Source organism: Lutra lutra, chromosome 8 (genome assembly GCF_902655055.1).
Source record: "Lutra lutra chromosome 8, mLutLut1.2, whole genome shotgun sequence".
Lineage (NCBI taxonomy): Eukaryota > Metazoa > Chordata > Mammalia > Carnivora > Mustelidae > Lutra > Lutra lutra.
The window spans coordinates 28,565,021-28,587,240 of NC_062285.1; the positions used below are offsets into that span (position 1 = coordinate 28,565,021).

At 38.7% G+C, this 22,220-nt stretch overlaps 1 protein-coding gene across 7 annotated transcripts in view; it reads right to left on the minus strand.

Moving 5' to 3' along the window:
- The window catches only part of ZNF438 (zinc finger protein 438), a 183,594-nt gene that overhangs the window by 159,518 nt on the left and 1,856 nt on the right, over positions 1 to 22,220 (minus strand). Inside the window, exon 2 of one of the 7 annotated variants that reach the window (XM_047741121.1) lies at positions 14,444 to 14,492. The exons of the other annotated variants lie outside the window; for them this stretch is intronic. The gene's annotated coding sequence lies outside the window, so the exon portion shown is untranslated. The remainder of the gene's footprint in view (positions 1 to 14,443; positions 14,493 to 22,220) is intronic. 7 annotated transcript variants of the gene reach the window in all.

Genomic DNA, 22,220 nt, shown 5'->3' on the forward strand with positions numbered 1-22,220 from the left:
TGTAATAAAGAAAATTATTATCTGTAATTTAAAATCATTAACATTTCAGCTTTGCATATTACTTTTCAAATGTGGTTAAATCACACTAAACATACCATTTTGTATTCAGTTATAAAATTCTGCCATAAATTATACTCATAATTATACTTTTGGTGACCATATTATTTTATCATCTTGACACACCTGTAGTTCATTAAAACATTCATCAAATTTCATTAATTTAATTCTAAATTTCTTGAACAACTGCTGTGTGCCGGGCCCTGAGACAGCTGACCACCCCTAACCTCAAGAACCCCTATTCAAGTGGCAGGCGTTGACCCATATACCCAGCACTGCAGTGGCATGCTGAATGCAAATCAAATATGGCTCACCAGCAATGCTAAGTGGGGTGGGATGACTCTCCCATCTGACTGCCACTCTCAAAGGATGAGAAGTCAACACGAGGTCAGAAGGAAGAGGGAGAGAAATGCAATATGGACAAGGCATAAGAACCTAAAATCACACACATTCAGAGACAGGAAGTGGCTGAGAGTATAGCACAAGAAACAAACGTGAATGGTGCGCACTTCATTAATATCTCACCAGAACTGGAAGTTGTTTTAATTTCCAGTACTTTCAAGAGAATAGAAAGGGTGACTCAAGGTAGATTTAAAATGCATTCCTTTGATTACCTGTGATGATGAACATATTCCTACTTTTTGATTACTAATTGTATTACTCATCCATTAAAATTCTCTGTCCATTTATGTACTAAGTCTTGATATTTTTTTCCTCATTAAGTTTAAGAGAACTCTTAAGGTATTACAGATATAAACCCTTAGTCACACTTGATATGAGCATTTTCCCCAATCTGTTACATGACTTTTCCATTGTGAGTAAGTCTTAAATGTTATATATTCACACTGTTGACCAATTCTTTAGTGAGGTTTTCATTGCTCCAATATTGAATTATTGTACTGAGTTACTGAGTTATCCCAAATCTAATAAATGTCACATTCTATTTTCTTTTTTTAAGATTTATTTATTTATTTATTTGAGAGAGAGAGAGAGAGAGAGAGAGAACAAGCATGGGGGAAGCAGCAGCAGGAGAGGGAGAGAGAGAGAGAGAAGCTGACTCCCCACTGTGCACAGAGCCTCAGGGGCTCACGCCCCTGAGATAATGACCTGAGCCAAAATCAAGAGTCAGATGCTTAACCAACTAAGCCCCTCAGGTGCACCTACAGTCTATCTTCTATGAATTTTCTAAAGTGTGATTTTAAAAATATTTAGCTCTTGATACTAGCTAGACCTGATAAAGACATGATATACAAAAACATTCACACGTAGCCATTAATCTCCCTCCTTCTATCCTACTCCCACTCCCTTTGCCAAAATACAGCTAGGGAATTCGTTTGTATACAAACTCTTCATTCCTTTTAATTCAAATTCCCTTAAAACCAGTGCTAATTTTGATGTACTGCTGGCAACATTTCATTCCTATACATTCTACGTCCCCAAAACTAGAAACAACCAGCATTTTCTTTGAGGGCTTGGCATGCCACAGCCTTTTGACTTGATGTTATGGCAAGCAATTTTAAAATTAGAAAGGAGGGACTTGGTCAAGCGGTTTGCCGTTGAGCACATCTGACTCCCATGGGAATTTGGAAATTGGAGGGGGAAGGGCACATTCTAGATGTCACAATGAGGGAGAACACATTGCTATCAGTGAGAAACCAGAGATCCGAAGTATTCCACTACATATAAGGCAATCTTGTACAACAAAAATGTCCACCCCAAATGCCAATGGCTACCTCGCTTTAGCTTATAGCCCAAGGTGACTTGCTTCCAATATCTAGTCAAGGTATCTCTCCTGGCTTCCGTTTGTTCTATCCACCCTGCCTTGGGTACTTGTTTCACAGTGATAGGGCCAGCCCCAGAGAAGGCTGTGAAGTGTATCTGGCTTTACTGGATGTCCTCCTTACTCCACCTATGGGGACTCTCACTTTACCACCCTTTCTGGCCTAAAGTCATTCAAGGAACATCCCCACAAGTTCCTGGGCTTTAGCTACACTGTTCTCGCTCTGATCCACCCAAACATGTTTTCAGCAAATACCTGATAAATCACACAAAGATACTAATCTCATGACAATATAGTGCACTCTTTTTCCCAGGGATATCCGTATTGAAAACTTAATCCAAAGATACCACTTCTTACCATCTCCTCTATTACCACCCTGGTCCAAGCTACTTCACCATCTTTCTACCTGCACCACCACAGCATTTTCTTAGCAAGTCTTCCTTCTTCAACCTTATATATAATTCGTAGTCTCTTCTCAACAGTGATCTATCATTTCTTAGCCCCAAGCCCTGTGATAGCTCCCTAATTCACTCAGAATAAAAACCAAGTATTTCAACGGCCTTCAAGGCCATAAATGAAATGAGGAAATCTGGAGGAAGAGCATACCAGAAAGAAAAAACAAGAGTCCACTTTGGTCATGTTAAGTATGAGATGCCTAGGAGACATTTCAGTGCAGCTGCCAGAAAGGTGTTATTCTTAGATCATCAGACAAGAGCTTTAGGCTAAATGGTTTTCACCTGGGGGTGATTCTGACCCCCCAGGAGACACTCCGAAATGTGTGACACATTTTTGATTGCCACTTGAGGATAGAGGGGGTTCTACTGGCATCTAGTAGGCAGAGGCCAGAGATGCTGTTGCTATATAACCTACAGTGCACAAGACAGCCCCCCAACAAAAATGGACCCCATCTAAAATGTCACTAGGTGCTAAGGCTGAGAAAACCTATGCCAGAGAAATAAGCAAGGGAGAAATATTCAAATAGATCATATTTAAAACCCAAAGCGCAAAGTGAGAAAAATGAGAGACCCTGAGGAGCTCCTCTTCCAGCACTCAGGTAAAAGTGGAAGGACCAACATAGAAGACTGAAAAGGGTCAGCCAGAATGGGAAAAGGCGATGCAGGAAAGGGTGGTGGGCCAAAGGCCAGAGAAGAGTGTTCCTGAAAGGAAGCAATGCTCAACAGTTGTCCACTCCAGGATAAACAGCTAAGGTGGCAAGTGACACTAGTCTGGGTAAGATTTGAAAGAATAGAGGAGGTGTGCTCTGCGTGAAAGAGAACAGAGGCACATGGGAAGGCTGCCAGGCAAATGAGGCTGCAGGGTATATCACTCAAGTGAAACCAACAGGCATGTAGTTGGGCTCCTCCAGCCCTCTGGCTTTGCCAGATGGGAGAGGGAGAGATCAAAGAGGTGCAAAGGCATAAGGGAATCTACAGGAGAGCAATTTGAATTGGGGCAGCTAGGACTGGATAAGGAAGAACTGATGAGAAAGGGAACTAATGAATAAAGAGTGAGGGGAAGAGGTTAATGAACTGAAATTCTTTTTTTTTTTTTTAAGATTTTATTTATTTATTTGACAGACAGAGATCACAAGTAGGCAGAGGGGCAGGCAGAGAGGAGGAAGCAGGCTCCCTGCTGAGCAGAGAGCCCGATGCGGGGGCTTGATCCCAGGACCCTGAGATCATGACCTGAGCCAAAGGCAGAGGCTTTAACCCATTGAGCTACCCAGGTGCCCCGCAACTTTGGATGACTGACTTAACCTCTCTGATCCTAAATCTCTTTACTTAACAGAATGCGGTAGGCACAGAAGGCACACAAAATCCCCTTCAACAATATCCACATCCTAATCCCTGGAACCTGTGAATATGTGATGTTACATGGCAATCAGGAATTAAGGTTGCTAATCAAATGACCTTAAAATAAGGAGACTATCCTGGAATACCCAGGTGGACCCACAGGAACCACAAGGGTCTTAAACAGAAAGAGAGAAGCGTTAAAAGTCAGAACCAAAAAGACTGCCTGTGAGACTTGTCCCACCACCGCTGATCTGTACATGGAGGGAGTGCCACAAGCCACAGAATGTGGGCAGCCTCTAAAAGCTGGAAAAGACAAGAAAACTGATCTCCCCTAAAACCTCCAGGAAGGAATGCAGTCCTGCCAACACTCAGTAACACCCATTTTGGGCTTCTGACCTTCAGAACTGTAGGATAATAAGTTTGTGTTGTTTTAAGCCATGAAGTTTCTCTTAATTTGTTACAGAAGAATAGGAAACTAACACTAGGTAAAATGAATCAACTTCCATATCTGTATAACCAAGAAAATATATGTAAAAAGTACCAAACAGAATGCCTAGGATATGGGGAATGTTTAAATAGCTGTTATTAATATTATTAGTGCTAATACCATCACAGCACCAAAACCAGTGGTAGTCAAGAGAAAGAACACTGATTCAGTTCTAGAATTTACACAGCTCTGTGACCTAAGATATCTTAGCTAACCTTAGTTACCCTATAGGACTCATTTTCACACTTATAAAACAAAATGAGGGGGCCCAGAATACATGACTTCTAAAATTTCTTCCAGCTCTAAAATTTTATGATTCAAAAACCTAATTCCTTAATGACATTCTACTTATTGCTAATTAACAGATTCAGAAAATCCTATTAAATAAAAACAGTAAGCCAAGCAGTTTTCATTTAATGTTTCAACATTTTCAATATTTTATATTGCTGAGTTATAGCCTTATAAAGTTGAGTCATGGCATAAAAAATCACAGACCTGCAAGCAAGGGAAAATATCTAAGTCATCCTGCTACTATTTAAAGGCCTCACAGTCAAACTACAATAATATCTTTCTCAAGTAGCTCAAAGTATATTCCCACACATTACCTCATTTATTCTTTTTTTTAATAGCTCTATTGAGATATAAATCACATACTATGCAATTAACCCTTTCACAGCAGATGATTCTCTGATTTTGGTATATTCACAGAGTTGTAAAACCATCACCGCAAATAATTTTTTAGACCATTTCCATTATCCTAAAAAGAAACTCTCTATGCATTAGCAGTCTTTCCCCATCTCCCTTCTATGACCCTTCCTGGCCACTACTCTACTTTCTGTCCCCTAAGATTGGCCTATTCTGGACATTTCATATAAATGGAGTCCTACAACATAGGGCAATTTGTGTGTCTGACTTCTTAGCATGTTTTGAGATTTGTCCATGTTGTAGCATGTGTCAGCACTTCCTTTTTCATGCTAAATTATATCCCATTGGATTGTGTGAATAATATACCACATTTTGCTTATCCATTCATCAGCGGATGGACATTTGCATTGTTTCTGTGTTTTAACTATCTGGAATAATGCTGCTATGAGCATTAGTGTATAAATGTTTATGTGTTTTGAGTTCTCTTGGGTATAGACCTAGGAGTGGAATTGCTGGGTAACCTATGGTAACTCTATGTTTTAAGCTTTTAAAGAACTGCTAAAGTGTTTTCCCAAGGGGCTGCCTCCTTTTCTCCCACCAGCAATGTATGAGCATTCATTCCAATTTCACCACATTCTTACCAACACCTGTTATTATCTGTCTTTGACTGTGTGCTATCTTTTGTGATTCTGACTTGCTTACCCCTATGACTAATGAAGTTGAGCATCTTTTCATGAGCTTATTTTCAATTTACAAATCTTCTTTGGAGAAATGTCTGTTCAGATCCTCTGCCCATTTTTTAATTGTGCTGTTCTTCTTATTACCAGGTTGTAAGAGTTCTTTATAAATTCTGGATATAAGTCCATTGTCAGATAACTGATTTGCATGTATGTATTTTCTCCCACTCTATGTACCTCATCTAATCTTAGTGGAGCTACTTACACTCAATAAACAAAATCTGTGTTGCTATCCCCATTTTACTGGTAGAACTGGCATTTTTATATGATTAAATAGACTTGACAACTGGCAGACTCAAAAAAAAAAAAAATGCTTATAGCTCCACTCCTATTTTTATTAATTTAAAGGGGCCATATATTCATGGCTACAGTGTTGACAGCATACCCAGAAAGGCGCCCTCATTCAATCCTGATGCTGCCTGTATCAATAACCAGACAGTATTATTTCCACAGTTATATCACAGATGATTCATTCATTCACTCAAAAAATAGTTATTATGTGTTAATGTAGCAGGCGCTGTGCTCAGGATGCATCAGTGAACATGACCAAGTCCTTCATTAACCTTATAATTTGGCAGTGTTATACAAAATCCCGAGTGCTAAATCAATTTCCTGATGGCAAACCACCCAAAAAAACAAACAAACAAAAAAAAAAAAACCAAAAACTTATCTTAGTGCTCAGAAATCTACTCTCAACTCTCATGAAGAAATATTATAGATTTTAATGCAAGGAATATCCTATTTTTTAAAAAAAATCCAAAGTGTCAAACTTATTTTGTGGCCCAGGATGACTTGTTTGAGTATTGACCTTACTAGGCCATCACTTGGTTCTTATAAATCCTTTTTCTAATGCAGCCATGTTTACTTTAATGGCATCTGTCAAAAGGAAATCCAAGTAGAAGAGGAAAACACTCATATTTTTACCTTTAACCAGAAAAGCCTGAAGGCTCAAAGTCTATATCATAGCCAGTTCCTATCCCATGTGAATAAAAATGTTATAATAGCTCCATTAAACATAAAAACAAAAATACAGAATTACAAATCCAACCACCTTAAAAGGTAGTTCAAACCTGGCCTACCAAAGTATCCTTAAGGCAAAGCAGAGGGACTAAACAGCCCCCGGAGACTGAAGGCATAGCACTAAATGGCCCTCACAAACTTGACATTTCTTGGCCTTGTGTTTTGTCCACAGAAATGTTATTCCAAACTATAATATACCTATTTTCTTTTTTTAAAAATGTTAGCAAATTTAATTAGAGTCAATAAAAGAATTTGTTGAGAAAGACGGTTTATAATTAGAACTACATTCTGTTTTGCTGTGCAGGATCAGTAAATCAAATAACAGCTAGTAAAACTACCACTGGGGAAGAGAGTACCACACCTACTGGTAGCTCTAATGGCACTGCACACCACTTTGTAATCGGAGGGTGTGCAGAGTGCCCTCTGCCCAGCTAAGTGCCTGCAGATTAAGGCAGCACAGGCTGAGCCTGGAGAGGGGTACCCAAGGTGATCCCGGAGATGGCATGCTACAAGGGAGGCAGCAGCCACAGACCAGCGCGGGGCTCTTCCACACGGTGAACTGAAAGGCTTAGGCTTTGCTTCAGGGAGCCAGGGAACCGCCTTAAGAGAGCAGAACACAGCACACAGCCTTCCATTTCCCCTACTTTCACCCATCTTATATCCTGGGCTTCCAGGGAAGTTGTTCAAAGACTAAAATCAGACTCTGACAAAAAGGTCTGTAAATCTAAATCTAGAGGAAGTCTTGGCTCGGCAGACAACAGGGCGCATCACATCTGAAAGACAGGTAGGGACAAAATGGGAGAATGAATAATGAAGCTGGTGAGGGGCAGAGTTAAAAACAGGAAAGGGTGCGGCAGAAGCCAAAGAGTCAGGGTCAGACCTTTATCCACTGAAAATAATGCCTATTGTGGAGTGGGTGTGCCTGCTGAAAAGAGCAGCAATGGGATCCTTCACCCAGGATTCAAGTGCTGAAATCTTAATCTCCAATCTCCTACTTACAGGCTACAATCCCCTACCCTTCTAGCTCTCTCAATCCCTTACCTGCCATTGCCAATCAAAACTCCACAGAACAGCCAACGTGAGCCTTCAGAAAAGTAAAACAGATCATGTCACTTCTCTGATTCAAACCTTCCAATGGCTTTCTCAGGACACTTGAATGAAAAAATCCCAGATCCTACTGTAGCCCCTTGGTAATTACCACTCTCCTCCTCACTCACGCTCCCCAGCTAACCGGCCACTGCTCAGGCAAGCTCTGGGCCAGGGCTCTGGCATACCCTGGGGTGCTCTTCCCACAGCTATGTCTTAACCACATGCCAGTCTCAGCTCAGAGGGCATCTCTTCCAAGAGCCTTTTCTTGTTCACATCATCTAAAATAGCATCTGCATCACTCTCTACCCCCTTATCCTTCATTTTTCTTTTTAACATTTTCATGTATATATATGTTTATCTACCTCCCCCTCTAGAAGCCAGCTCCAGCAGGGCAAGGACCTTGTTTTGATCTAAGCTGCCACACCACAGAGAACAGTGTTTGGAAGATAAATGCTCAATATTTATTGAATGAATGAATGCATGAATGAATCATACTTGGTCTTAATATGTTCGAGATTTCAGTTTCTCCCCATACCCTCTCTATTTTCTTCCTGATCCATCAGCCATGCTCCAAGCTTCACTTCCTATCCACTATAAATCTAGGATCTGATCCTCCAGCTTTGCCCACTCTCTTGCCTATACTTAGCTTTCTGTCTGGCTTGTCCTTCCCCTAAACCAATCTTCTCCACTCCCACACTCATACTAGAGATTGCTACTGTTGAAGCCCCAACCAAGTGGAGCAGAGACTATGCAAATGCATGGTCTCAGACCATCTCGACAGGGCCCTTGCTTGCTGCTGCCCATCAGTCTCTTTGTGGGCTCCCAATCTCTCACATCTCACAGAATCAATTCCAAACTTCGATTACTTTCTTCATACTTCCTATTCTTCCCTCTACTCAGCAAATGACATTACCTCCACAGAACCAAAAGAGGTTATTAGGTCAGACTCCCTTGGTTTCCTCCACCCCTGGTGACCAACAACCACACTCTTACCTCCTTCCTGAGAAAGTGGAAGAAGGATGTCCCTCATCCTTCCCAAAGGTAACCTTCAACCAGGCTCCAGAACTCAAGCCATCCAACCTCCTAAGGGATCCAAAGCCATCATTTACCCATCTTCCTCTTCCAAACCTTCCACTTCTCCTTTACGACTTTCCCCCCACTATACCACTGTACAGAAATGCTTAAAGTTCTCTCATTATAAAGCAAATGAACAAACAAACCTAACTTACTCCCCCAGATGTGATGTCTCTCTCTCTTGCCACTGTCCTAGTTGTGCCTTCCCTTTCACAGCCAACTGTCTTGAAAAAAGGGCTTAAACTCATTATTTCTACTGCTCCCACCACCACCTCCAATTCACTACTCAAACTCTGCAATCTGGATTTTGTGCAAGCACAACACTCTCTCCAAAATACGAATGACTTCTTAACTCAAAATTCACTCAGAATTTATTACACCTGTCAATTTAATATTGACATTCTCAATTTTAAAATGCTTATCTCTTGGCTTCAGTAACATTACTCTTTCTTGGTGTTCTCCTCTTTTGGACTCTTTTTTGCAGTTTGCTTTGCTGTTGACTGTGATCTGAGAAAAGCCCCTTGCATGTGGTATGGCAGTTAAAAACCTGGGCTGCCATAACAAAACACCGTGAGTGGGTGGCTTAAAGAATAAAATGTATTTTCTCACAGTCTGGAGGCTGGAAGTGCGAGATCAAGGTGCCTGTATAGTCTGGTTCTGGTGAAAACCCTCCTCCTGAGTTGCAGATAGCTGCCTTCTCACTGTATCCTCACATGGCAGAGAGCTCTGGTGTCTCTTCCTCTTCTTATAAGGACACCAGTTCTATTGGACCTATTGGATCACCCTTATGACCTCATTTAACCTTAATCACCTCCCTAAAATCCCTATCTCCAAATATAGTCACGTGGGTGATTAAGGCTTCAACATATGAATTGGGAGGACACAATACTGTCCATAATAGCCAACAGTAAGACAAAAATGGTAAAAAAAAAAAAAAAAAAAAAACCAAAAACAAAAAACGGGACGCCTGGGTGGCTCAGTTGGTTGGATGACTGCCTTCGGCTCAGGTCATGATCCTGGAGTCCCAGGATAGAGTCCCACATCGGGCTCCCAGCTCCACGGGGAGTCTGCTTCTTTCTCTGACCTTCTCCTCGCTCATGCTCTCTCTCACTGTCTCTCTCTCAAATAAATAAATAAAATCTTTAAAAAAAAAAAAAAGGACAAGAATGGTAAAAACCAAATGTTAAATGACAATAATAACTATATAAGTGAAAGAACTCTACAGCAACAAAGAAAATGGACAGCACATGGATATATCAGGATACAAAATTTTTACAAGAATATGTTATGCATATGAAATATAAAGGAAATCACAACAGGAATGATGTTCAAATAAAGGAGTTTATTTCTAAACTCTTTGTTAGACAATTTGAAAGATAAACTTTCACAAAAAGAATATATAAACAAAAAGTATCACATGAGAAAAAAAACACTAAGAACAATTCCAAATTGAATTCTCCGTGTTTGTTTCCTGTTTTCATCACCACCATCTGTATTAACCAAGATATAGGCTAAACTGCTATAACAAGACCAGGAATGTAGCGACACCAACAAAAGAGGAGTTCACTTCTCTCTCATGTAGTGGTCATGGGGACTGAGGTTCCTTCTCTCCTGTCCTGCCACTCTCCCTGGGGGACTGCCCTTATCTGTAGGATGGTAGCTGGCTCAACCACAAGTCATCCATGGGGGCAGGGCAAAAAGAATATGACAGACAGCTGATTTTTAATACAAATGGGATGTGCACACATCACTTCCACTCCCATCCATAGCCAAAACTTAAGATATGTGGTCTCCTCTGGCTTCAAGGAGCCTCAGAAATCGGAGCTATGTGACAGCAAATATCAGAGGTGGGAGTGCATCCTTCTTCCCACTCTGAAACATTCCTCTCTTTTTCTAAAGGGATAACTTGAAGTCTCAACCAGTTATTGGATTCAGCTCAAAGTCTAAGATCTCTGGGTGATACACAACTCTTCAAGAGATACCAATTGTGTCCCTGTCCCCTGTCCAGTGACCTACAAACTAAGAGACAAGTAACTTTGCTCTCTACCACCACCATTACACCCAATGTACAACAGAATACAAATAAGATTAATGCAATTAAGTTTTCCATTCTGAAAAGAATGGCAAATACTATTCTTACCAATGATTAAATACCGCTGGACAGGAATGCTGAGAGTCCCCACTCTACCAGGGAAGCAAGATTCTTGGTTAAACTCAGGTTCTGTGCTGGGGCGGGAGTGGGGGGCAGGGGGAGCTTAGGGAGAAGACAGATTCCCTTGTCCATTTGCCTGCTGGAACCCGGCTTTGTCTCTGGAAGATACTTTCTTCTGTTATCCTTTCCAGCAATATATGAAGTGAACACAAGAAAGTATGTGCTCCCAAGGAGGTCAGAAAGAACTAACAGCCTATTTCCTGGGGGCACATGTTTGGGGGCCAAAGATTGCTTTAGTTGTCAAACAATGGCAAACCGTCACAGGTTTTGGTAAGCTAAACTTGTGGCATCTCTGGCAATATAATCCTCTCAAAACCTCTACAGGTCTCTTTGTCTTAGGCCAGTGTCACGTGAAAGTGACCACAACTCAAAATTTAGTCTGATGGTAGATGCTAAGCTTGTCAGTTCTGTCCTCCTATTATTAGCTGATGCATCCCTCTCTCCCTTGATTTCAAGTTAGCTAACTTGAGAGCATCTGATTCACACGGTGGGATGATACCACCACCACACCCCACTCACATCGGGACAAGCCATGTGACCTAAAATGTTCTTTCTGCCTGAATGATTTCAGGCTCAGCCACTCAATTAGCTTTGGCCAATAAAAGATGAACAAAAGTAACACATGCCGCTTCCAAGCAACTGCTTCTGCCATGTCTCCCTTCCCTCTGAAACAGAACAGCAATGTCCCCAAAACGCCTATTCCTTTGGCTTAGAGTGGTAGAGGATGGTGGAACAGAGCCACAGACATGTCATTAAGTAAGAAATAAACCTTTGTTGTCCTACGGAGACTTTGTGTTTGTAACTGGAGCTTTACCTTGCTTAAGTGACTGGTTCAGGTGGCAAGATAAATCCTTAATATGATCCTTGCCTAGCCTGGCTTCCACTTTTCTCTGGCCAAGAAAATCTGACAACGTTTCCTAAAAACAAATCTAACCTCTTGCTGTTTGGGAAAAAGAAACTACTTTTTCCAGCCCTGCAATACCCCATATTACTGTCCTTTTAGTCAGTGCGAAGCATAGGCTATGGGCACACAGAACTTCATTAGCAAATTTATACCCCCTCCCACCTCTAAGTGCAAACTAGCTAATTGTTCTCTTACTTGACACCCTCTTGGATTTCCTTGCTAAAGCAGCTAATCAACTCATGTGAGCCTTCTCACATTAGCAGTCTAACCATTCTCCTGGAGCTATAAACTGGACAGACACACCCATGCCCTTCCAAGTTATCAGAAGTGACAGCTTCAGCAAGGGTTTTGCTATAACATAACAAGGGTCGCCAGTTTTCCAGCCTCTAACATGGTGCCTACTGTCTGCTGGCCAACCACGCAGCCAGTGCCATGCATTTTAGCTATTACAGCAACACCCCACTGCAGATACCCATTTTGGCACTAAACTGGGTATTGGGAAAGCTGTTGTGATAAAACAATGACAAATACAGTGGCTCAAACAAGAAAGTTTATTCTCTTCCTGGAAATAGTACAGAGATAGGCCGGTGCTTAGGAGAGGGTGAGCAGTAGTTGGTTCTGTCCCACAAGGTCATCTGGGGACCTAGGCCGACTAGCGATGGCTCTCCCATCCTCATCACAGGATGTCTACCTCTGGATTCAAGGCAGCTGTTGTCATTCTAGTTGTTTTTTTCTAGTCAGGGTAGGGGGTAGGGGTATGGCACAGAAAGAACAGGACTAGCACCTCATCTTTAATAAAATAACCCAGAAGTTCCACATATCACTTTTGCTCACATTTAATTGGCCCAAACCTAATCACATAGACAATCTCCTACAATCAGGGGAAGTTGGAAAATACAGTCTCTAAGAGAGATTCAGATACGAATAGAGAAAAGGATATCCTAGATACCAGGGAAGAAGTGACAACAGTCTCTGCCATTCCTCACACAATCTATTCTCAAGAGTCATCAGGAAATTTTTTTAAAAGCATACTTCAGATTTCAGACTGTGGTACCCTCTGTTTAAAACCTCCACTGGCTTCCTCTTTCACTAAGCATAAAAACCAAAGTCCTTACAATGGCCTACAATCCCCACGCAATCTGCTCCCTCCATTAACTCTCTCACTTCATTTCCTAATACTCTTCCCTTAAAATAAACACCAAATGTATAAAAGACCTAAATGTGAAAGGTAAAACTATGAAGTTAATGAAGTAAAAAGTAGGATGATATATCTAGGATCTTGGAGTGATAAAAGATTTCTTAAGATCTCAAAAGTATTAACAATATGGGAAAATTCTGATGGAACTGAAAGAATTGATTCCATCAAAAGTAAGGGCTATTAATAAACAAAAAACATTATAAAGTTAACAGCTATACAGAAGACTGGAAAAATACGTTCGCAACCTCAAAAAAAAAATTTTTAAAAAGCATTTAATATCCAGTATATGCCAAGAACTCTTTAAGATAACAAGAAGATAGGAACTGAAATTAAAAATTTGGTAATAGACAGCAGCAGATAATTTACAGAAGGTAAAAATAAAATACAGAATGCCCCATTAAATTTGAACTAAAGATAAGCAATAAAGATATTTAGTATAAGCATATCCCAACTAATGCAAGGGTATATACTTATATTCAATATTTATTTGTTTATCTAATATTTAAATTCAACAGGTTGTCCTGTATTTTTATTTGCTAAATATGACAACTAACAGTGAAATCCATATGGCTAACAAGTAAATGAAGAGAAACTCAACCTCTCTGCTTATGAAAGAAATGCAAAATAAAACTATGAGATACCATTTTATACCCGTTATATTAACAGATAATTTTTTTTTCCTGTTACGACAGAAGATCATTTAACTCAGGATTTTTTTTTGATCATATCACTGGACAATAAAAGCCCAACTATTTACTGCATATGCACAGAGAAAAACCACATTTCAAGTCCATTATTTCATACACATAAATAATAGCACATAAGTAATCCCAGTAACCACATTCAGGTATCAAAGACATCTTTTTCATAGAAAATCTAAGTACCTATTTAGTATAAATTTATAAAATGTAAATGTTGAGGATAAAAATGTTTGAGTATCATTTAGTAATTAAACAACAGTGCTTCATAAACAATATTAATTTTAGTACTGGGTTGAGATTAAGCTCTTAAGGTTAACTATCATAGCAGGTCAGAAATGTGGACTGTGAACAAATACAATAATTAGGCTTCGCATTTGCAAAGAGCTTTCACATAAAAATGTTTTATCCAAGTCATAAATGTAGCTTTATCACATTTAATAATACTTGTCTAGAGGATAGAGAGGGATAGCACAAGCTATAGGTTAGGAAAGGAAACCGGCTGCATATAAACATGACAATACCTGTTACCCATTCTTTTTTTTAAGTACTATGAGTTTATTTCATATGTAAATAGAAGGTATTTTTAATAAGACTTCAATACAACAAAGAAAATATACCAAAAACTAATTTTGCCTTCTCTAACTTCTAATATAAAGAATGCCCTCTGAGTTTATCTTAGCATCTCGAAGGAAAACATTTTTAAAACTAAAATATCATGTGAGAGATCACTTTAGAAAAATATCTACTTTTTGTCAGAGTTCCAGTAAACCGTCGTAAAAACCTCTTTATTTCATTCTAAATAAAAATATTGTAAAATAAGAATTAAAACAAAATACTTTATAAAAATGGTACTATAATTGTGGTAAAATAATTCAAAGATACTAAAATAATTCAGCCTACCTTATACAAAAGACATACACTATAATCATTAACCTTCTAAAATGCTGATAAGAATAATCCTTAATTAACTTTCAAAAAGTCATCACTTCTAGATGTATCTCTAACAACAGCAAAAACAATAAACTTTTGGATCTATAATTCAACATCCATCAAGACTGCTTTTGGCAGACATATGATACAACACACTCCCACAAGAGAGAAAAATAGACATAAAAGTAACAGCTTTCACCAAAGTGTTTAAAACATTAAAGTATTTCCATAAATAACATATTACCTTTTTAACTATATATAAAAATAATCCTTGAAGCAGCCTGGGTTCCAAATAACATATAATCCTGTGACTGGTAGATAGAAAACAAATGATATTCACAGCACTCATTTCTTTTTTTAAAAGTTTCAGAAGAAAAGCAAAATCAGAAGTGTATATTAGCTCAACTGCTAATATAAATGTTTGACATAAATTTCAATGGAAAATAAAAGTACCTATTCTCCAGTTTCAAGAAAGGAAAAGATTATTCTTTGGCTCTATTCCAAGCTGGGAACAAGTAACCACAGAACCAGTTTTAAATATTTCCCAATCTATCAATCCTTAAACTCTAGTCAACATTTCCACTTAAGCTCTCAGCTGAGAAAGTCAGCCGATCAGTAACTGCCTTGCTTCTGTACCCTTGCTTCTCAATGCCAGCCAGTTCCTAAAGTCCAAGTTTAAAGTTGGCCAATCCCTAAATTGTCTCACTGAAAGTAAGCCAATCTTAAAACTCCATGCTTCTTCAAAACCCTATCTAAGTACATCTCTGCCTGTTTCGAGGATTCTGCTCTGCAAGCATAGCTCTCCCTTCCTTAGCAAGTATGAAATCCAGCTCTGTTTCAGTTACACTTAATGGTGGTCTCTCCCCTCAATAATGCTATAAATATTATGTTAACCTGGATATAGCATTTTTCTTCATGGAAGTAAGAAAAATATTTTTATGCTAAGCTAGTTGTATGGAAAGTTGAAAATCTTCACTTTTTAAATATAATTATAATCCTTCATGGCCCAATATACAAATGCACTAACAAAGGTCTTTTTCCTTCCCTTCTTAATCCCAGACCCACAGTTTCATACTATCAATTGTTCACATCCAGCCTATTCTATTCTATTCTACAGAAAACATTAAAATTTCCAATTACAGACCTAAAAATACAGAACTGTTGTTTGTCACAAGGGAGGAGGTGCGGGGATAGGTAAAAATGGGTGAAGGGGAATGGAAGGTACAAGCTTCCAGTTATGGGATGAAAGAGAAAGCATGAGGAATATTGTCAAGATATTATAATAGCTTTATATGGTGACACTTGCTGTGAGCACAGCACAATATACAGAGCTGAGGAATCACTATCTTTGTATACCTGAACTAATTTAACACTGTGTATCAACTACAATTCATTAAAACAAACAGGCTGATTTTAAAAATGGGCAGAGGATCAGAATAAACATTTTTCCAGAAGACATACAGATGGCCAACAGGAACATGAAAAGGTGCTCAATATCACTCGTCATTAGAGAAATGCAGAGCAAAACCATGAGATACCACCTCATACCAGTTAGAATGGCTATCATCAAACACACAAGAGGTAACAAATGTTGGCAAGACTATGGAGAAAAGAAAGGGGAACCCTTGTGCACCGCTGCTGGGAATGTAAAATGATGCAGCCACTGTGGAAAACAGTGTGGAGATCCCCCCAAAAAAGAAAACTAAAACTCCCATATGCCCCAGCAATTTCACTTCTGGGAATTAAAATTTTTCTTCCAATCACTGAAACTCACACCAAAAACTGAATATCATCAAATAATCTTCAAACGAAATAATAACTCATCAAATATTTGAGTAGATATTCTTCTGGAAAGTAAGAGAGCCTCAAATGTGACTAAAAGATGGCAAGGGCTAAAGAGAATAATATGGTTTCTAATTTAAAGATCAGAATGAATGGAAATCCTATTCTAAATCTAAATCCCTCTATCAGAATGGCAAAGTGAATCATGCCAAGTAGGTTACTTCACCCAAGTACACTCAAATACAGCTGAGAGCCATCTCTTCACACTGCTTTTGGACCTGAGTGTGCTCAAAAAATAAATTCTACATAGCAAGCAGCACTACCTTATGCTTTATCAAAACTCAGTAAAGATCCCACTCAACTCCAAGCACAGTACAAACACTGAATTACCAACTTATTCAAGTGACAATATGAACATCTGACTAGGTGTTGTAGTCACCCCCAAATATGCCATTTTGACCTTTTGATTATTTTGAATCAAAGGTACGTAAGAAACAGCAGGTGCAAGGACACTCTGACTCTCCTTTTTTTTTTTGGTCTTGAAAGTAAAAGATAAACTACCCTGTGAAAGGTATCCTCCCTTGTACCAGGAGGAAAGCAGACATTCTTACCACCAGAGATAGGGAACTGGGAGCAGAGAAACCTGTACAAAGAAATCTTATTAAACTAATCCTTATCTCCCTCCTTACTTCTTCACCATTTACTACCCCTAGCCCAGACTCTTCTGGATCCTGTCAGTTCTTCACAAATTTATTGTTTCTTTGCCTAAAATGTGTAAAAGCTTCCTGTTCTGGTTACTTCTTTGGGTCTTGATGAAGGTTCCCCTGTATAAGTTTAATAAAGTTTGTATGTTTTTCTACTGCTAATCTGTCTAGTATTAGTTTACTACTTGGGCCCAGACTGAGACCCAAAGATGATGGAGACTTTTTCCTCCCTTACAGTGTCAAGAGACCTACTTAGTTAGGTTAAGAATGGATTTGGTGAATTTATCCAGAAACTGTCAAATTTCTTTATTAGAGGCAGCACAGGTCAGTAAAAATAGTCAAAACTTTATTATGAGTTAGGTGATCTTAAGTAAATTCCTAGTTTTCATAAGACAGGAAGATCAAATGAGACAACTAGTAACTTTAAAAATGTCCTAAGCATCAAAACCTCGCAGAGTCCTAGATTTGCTTTTGTCCCTAACTTGCTATAATATATATAGCAAGTCATTTTGATCTAAGTCTGTTTCCCCATCTGGCAAGTAGTGAGGATAATGCATGTCCTACACATTCCATGGGGTGTTCATGAAAATCACATATAAAAATTAATGTGAAAGTATTTCTGAAATATATAAACAACCATGTAACTGTGAGATAGTTAATTCAATATATGAACGAGATTTATACTAGCAAACCTGTTACAACCCAGAATTGTATAATGCCCAAATTAAATTAATTTTATATAGAAAAAATATTCATAGCTAAATACCAAACCAAAAACACTAGACATATTGGCAACCAAAAAAATTCAAGGCTATTAGGTACAAAAACTATTTTCCTTGCAATAAATGAACCAAATTGGCTCAGCTCTTCAACAAACTAAAAGCAGATGAACACAATCTTTTGTTCAAGTCAGGTATTTGCCACTTACAACTACTGCCTCAACCTCTAAAACATTAAAAAACAAAACAAAAAAAAAAATAGTAAGGAAGGAAAAAGTTACATACTGCAGGGTTTCTCAGTAACAGCAGTACTGACATTTTGAACTGGATAATTTTTTTTGTTGGGCTGTCTTGTGCGTTACAGGATATTTAAGAATATCCCTGGCCTCCACCGACTACATGACAGGTACAATGCCCTCACACATAGTTGTAATAACCAAAACTGTCTCTAGACATTTGCCAAATATCTCCAGAGTGACTTGGGGGAAGGAACAAAATCATCCCCAGTGAGAACCACTGAGGTAAATCCATAGTTCCATATATTCCAGTATTTATATCACATTTATGTAGAATGCAGCTTCAAGCTAGCACCTTTGCTGGGACCAAAGAAAAGAATGCTGTCTGTAGGATAGTAATATTTAAGAATTATAGCTATGGTAGGGAGTTATGGTTAACATATCCCTTCCATCACCATGTAGTTTTTGCTTAAACCTCTCTAAGAATTTTCTTCTTGCATGTTCTTTTGGGATAATAATTTGGTTAATCTGTCACTAAAGCTTAGTCTCCACCCAGTCTTACTAATTAATAGTCATTATTTATGTGGGAAAAAAAATCAAGCTTCAAGATCTTAATTTCTAAGTAACCATGTATCAAATGGATCAAATTTAAGTGACACTTAAGTGTTTACATTATTTAAATATATTTAAACATTTACAATGCTAAAGAAAAGCACACAAACTAGTATATTTAGCTCTTACTGCAAGTGCACTCTGTGTGTGTGTATATATGTATATATACATATAATGTGTATATATACATACACACTATATACACACATATATATACACACATACATATATGAGTTGAAGGTAATAACAGAATAGACTAATAGAAACAACAAGATGAAAAAAAAACTACAAAAATTAAAAAATATTTAGTGTCCACTACATGTCATCAGTGGACGAGATAAATAATTTTCTAAAAGAAACAATTTCCAGACACTTGCATTTGTATTCTTAACCAGTAGTTTCTAAATTTGTTCATGTAAATATAGATTTTTAAAAGAATTTGGATTTTACAAGTTATCTAGAACGGTCAGTGTTAGAAAGATGGGTTCCTGTCTTCAAACAGGAAGACTTAACCATTATGCCTGCCCTGCTGGGAGCGTTCTAGCACAATTAAGCAATGATCAAACAATGCCCTCACTAAGCCTGAACTTAAAAAATGACAAAGCCTGAGCAATCAGGAGCCCCTTCATGATACTTTATACTATATATGAATATCTGATATTCCTGGGAAAGCTAGCTGCAACTGTAGATAAAGAAATACTAATCCATTTCAACCCTAGTAAACTTAGGGAAGCCATGGTAGGGGACTTAAGGTTCTGTGAACTGCAAAATGAAATGGCACATTTCTGCATTTCTATTTGTGGAAGGTTCCAATTTAGAGTGATGGTGGATTTGGTTATTCATATCAGCTATCCCACTGACAGCTAAAAAAGCTAAACAATATATTTTATATATTATAAAAAAAAAACTCTGAAATTAATCACAAAATCTACAATGGTGTCATTCTATAAAATGTTTTAATGGTTCAAATTTGAAATACGTTAGGAAGTAATAAAATTATGACAAATGTATTGACATTAGAGTATACTCTTAAAGAGATGTACAGAAGTAAAACACAAATTTTTGTGCATATTGTTCTAGTTTCCATGTTCTACAATGTTCCAGATGGGAGAGGTCATCTATAACTCCACCTATGACCACCAGATCCCCTTTCTATGACAAAAAAAATAGCTCAGTGTTAGAGAGATGAGCAGCAGAGAAACTGAAGCTTACTCCAACATATGGAACTTTGGCGTGATACATTTAAACCAGTGGAAACCTGCCTAAATACCTCACACAGACCCTCCATCACTCTGTATTATGCAAGTGGCAACATTTCAAGCCAACTCCCTTATTTCACTAGTAAATCCTGTCAACACTGAGGTAATAGAACTGGAAAATCTCATCACTCCACAATGATACTAAAATATCAGAATTTATTTCATTTGGTAAAAATTATATCGTTGCCAAATAAAGCTAATGCAAATACAGTAAAATATGCAAGATTATGAGTAATTCTTTTGTTGAAGAGGACTCTTGGGGAGTCTCAAATTCACTGTGCAATTGGTTAGGCATTCTTTGCTCCTTTGACCCCTTCATGCCCCATCCCTCCAGTATATAGGGTGGAGGGGGCTGCAAAGGTCAGAATGAAATGATCAGCATGCTTTTATGCATTTGGTCTACTCTGGTTTTATTCCCACTGGTTTTTCCTCAGACTGCTCCTCCAAGGAGAGTGCTATGTATTATTCATCCCTGAACTCCCAAAACTTAACCAAATGTCCCACATATAAAGTCATCCCTAACAGCTACTACACGGCAGGCACTGGATTAAGAACTAGAGACAGAGAAGTAAAAGATACAGACCTCACATTCACAGAACTTCATGGAAGGGGGATATTGGATATTGGCTATGTGAACTGAATTAAAGTCCAGTCAGCACAGCCCAACTGCCCATGTTCTTTTTCTCCACTGCTAACCAAGGTTTAGGTGAGGAATAAAACCAGGCTTTCTCTTCAGAAATATATATGTGAGTCTCCAGCTCTGACCATTCCCCTGAGTTCCATATTCATATATCCAACTGCCTACTCAACAAGTTGACTTACAGGTTGTTACAGACATTGATTGTGGGGACTCTAAAGCCAGACTGCTGGGTTTTGAATCCTGGTTCCGTCACTCGCAAGCTGGGTCACTTTCAACCTCTCTGTGCCTCTGTGTTCTCATTTGCAAAATGGGGATTATAATGGGCCCTAGCACATGCAACCGTTGTAAGGATTAAATTAATTAATACACCTAAGAATGCTTAAAACCCTGCCCAGTACAGTTTATGCCTACAAAGTGCTTATTATTACTACTAGCTCTAGTATTACTATGTCCTACGAGGCATCTAAAACTCGTCCAAAACAGAATTCATGATTTTCTCACCAAATCCCTTTCCACCTGCTCAGTCAATAGCACTACTGTTCTCCCAGTTGTTCCAGCCTAAAACCTAGGAAGTCATGACTTCCTTTTCCTCACTCTCCAGTTTAGTAAATCCACACCAGTAGCTCTACCCTCAAATTTTGTCATGAATTTGACCATTTACTATCATCTCTGCAACTACTTCTCCAAGGCCAAGACAGCAGCAGCTCTCCTTCAAAATAGAGCCACACTTCCTACCTCCCCATTTTTGATACCCTCCCCCACTCCATGACCTTCAAGTTAATTCTGCAACCAATAAAAGTAAAATCAAATGCTATTTCTTTGATATAAAACTTCCAGTGGTTTTCTATCACACCTAGAATCACAACTTTACTTCACCATAGCCCCCATAATCTGGCCTGGTTCTCCAACATCATCTGCCACCACTTTCCCTCTCCCTTGCAGTAATCTAAACACCTTGCTTTGCCTTGGCCACCTCAGGCTAGCTTCCCCCTCAGACCATTGCTTCTTTGTTGCTCCTGTTCTACAGGACTGTCATCTGGGGCAGAGACTCTGAAGCCAGATTGCCCAAATTTGTATACTGTCTCTATCACATTTTAGCTGTACAATCTTGAGCAATGCTTCCTGTGTGTCAGTTTCTTCTTCTATAAAAATGGAGGTATTAGTACTTACAGCATAAGGTCGGTATAAAAATTTAGTGTTTAGAAGACTGCCTCACGTATTAGTAAGCTCCACATAAGTGCTGACTGCTCTAATAATCCTTGCCTGAAATGTTCTTACCTCAGGCTCTTCCTCTCACTTCAGTTGATTCAACTGTCACCTTTTTTGAAAGGTCTTCCCTTATAGACCATATCTAAAACAACCTACCTTTTTTCCCCACTGTCATTCCTTTATCTTCCTTTACCTCACTGTACTTAGTCACTCTGAAATAATATTATGTACTTAATCTTTGTAGCCTAGTCACTGGAAAAGGAGCTCCACCAGGTTAGGGACTATCTTGTTTGCTGCTCTATTTCTGGTTCTGACTCAGAACCTGACTTCTGAATAAAAATACCTCTTATCCAGGCTAGGAGACCTATGGGAATTTCTTTTTTTTTTTTTTTAAGATTTTATTTATTTATTTGACAGAGAGAGATCACAAGT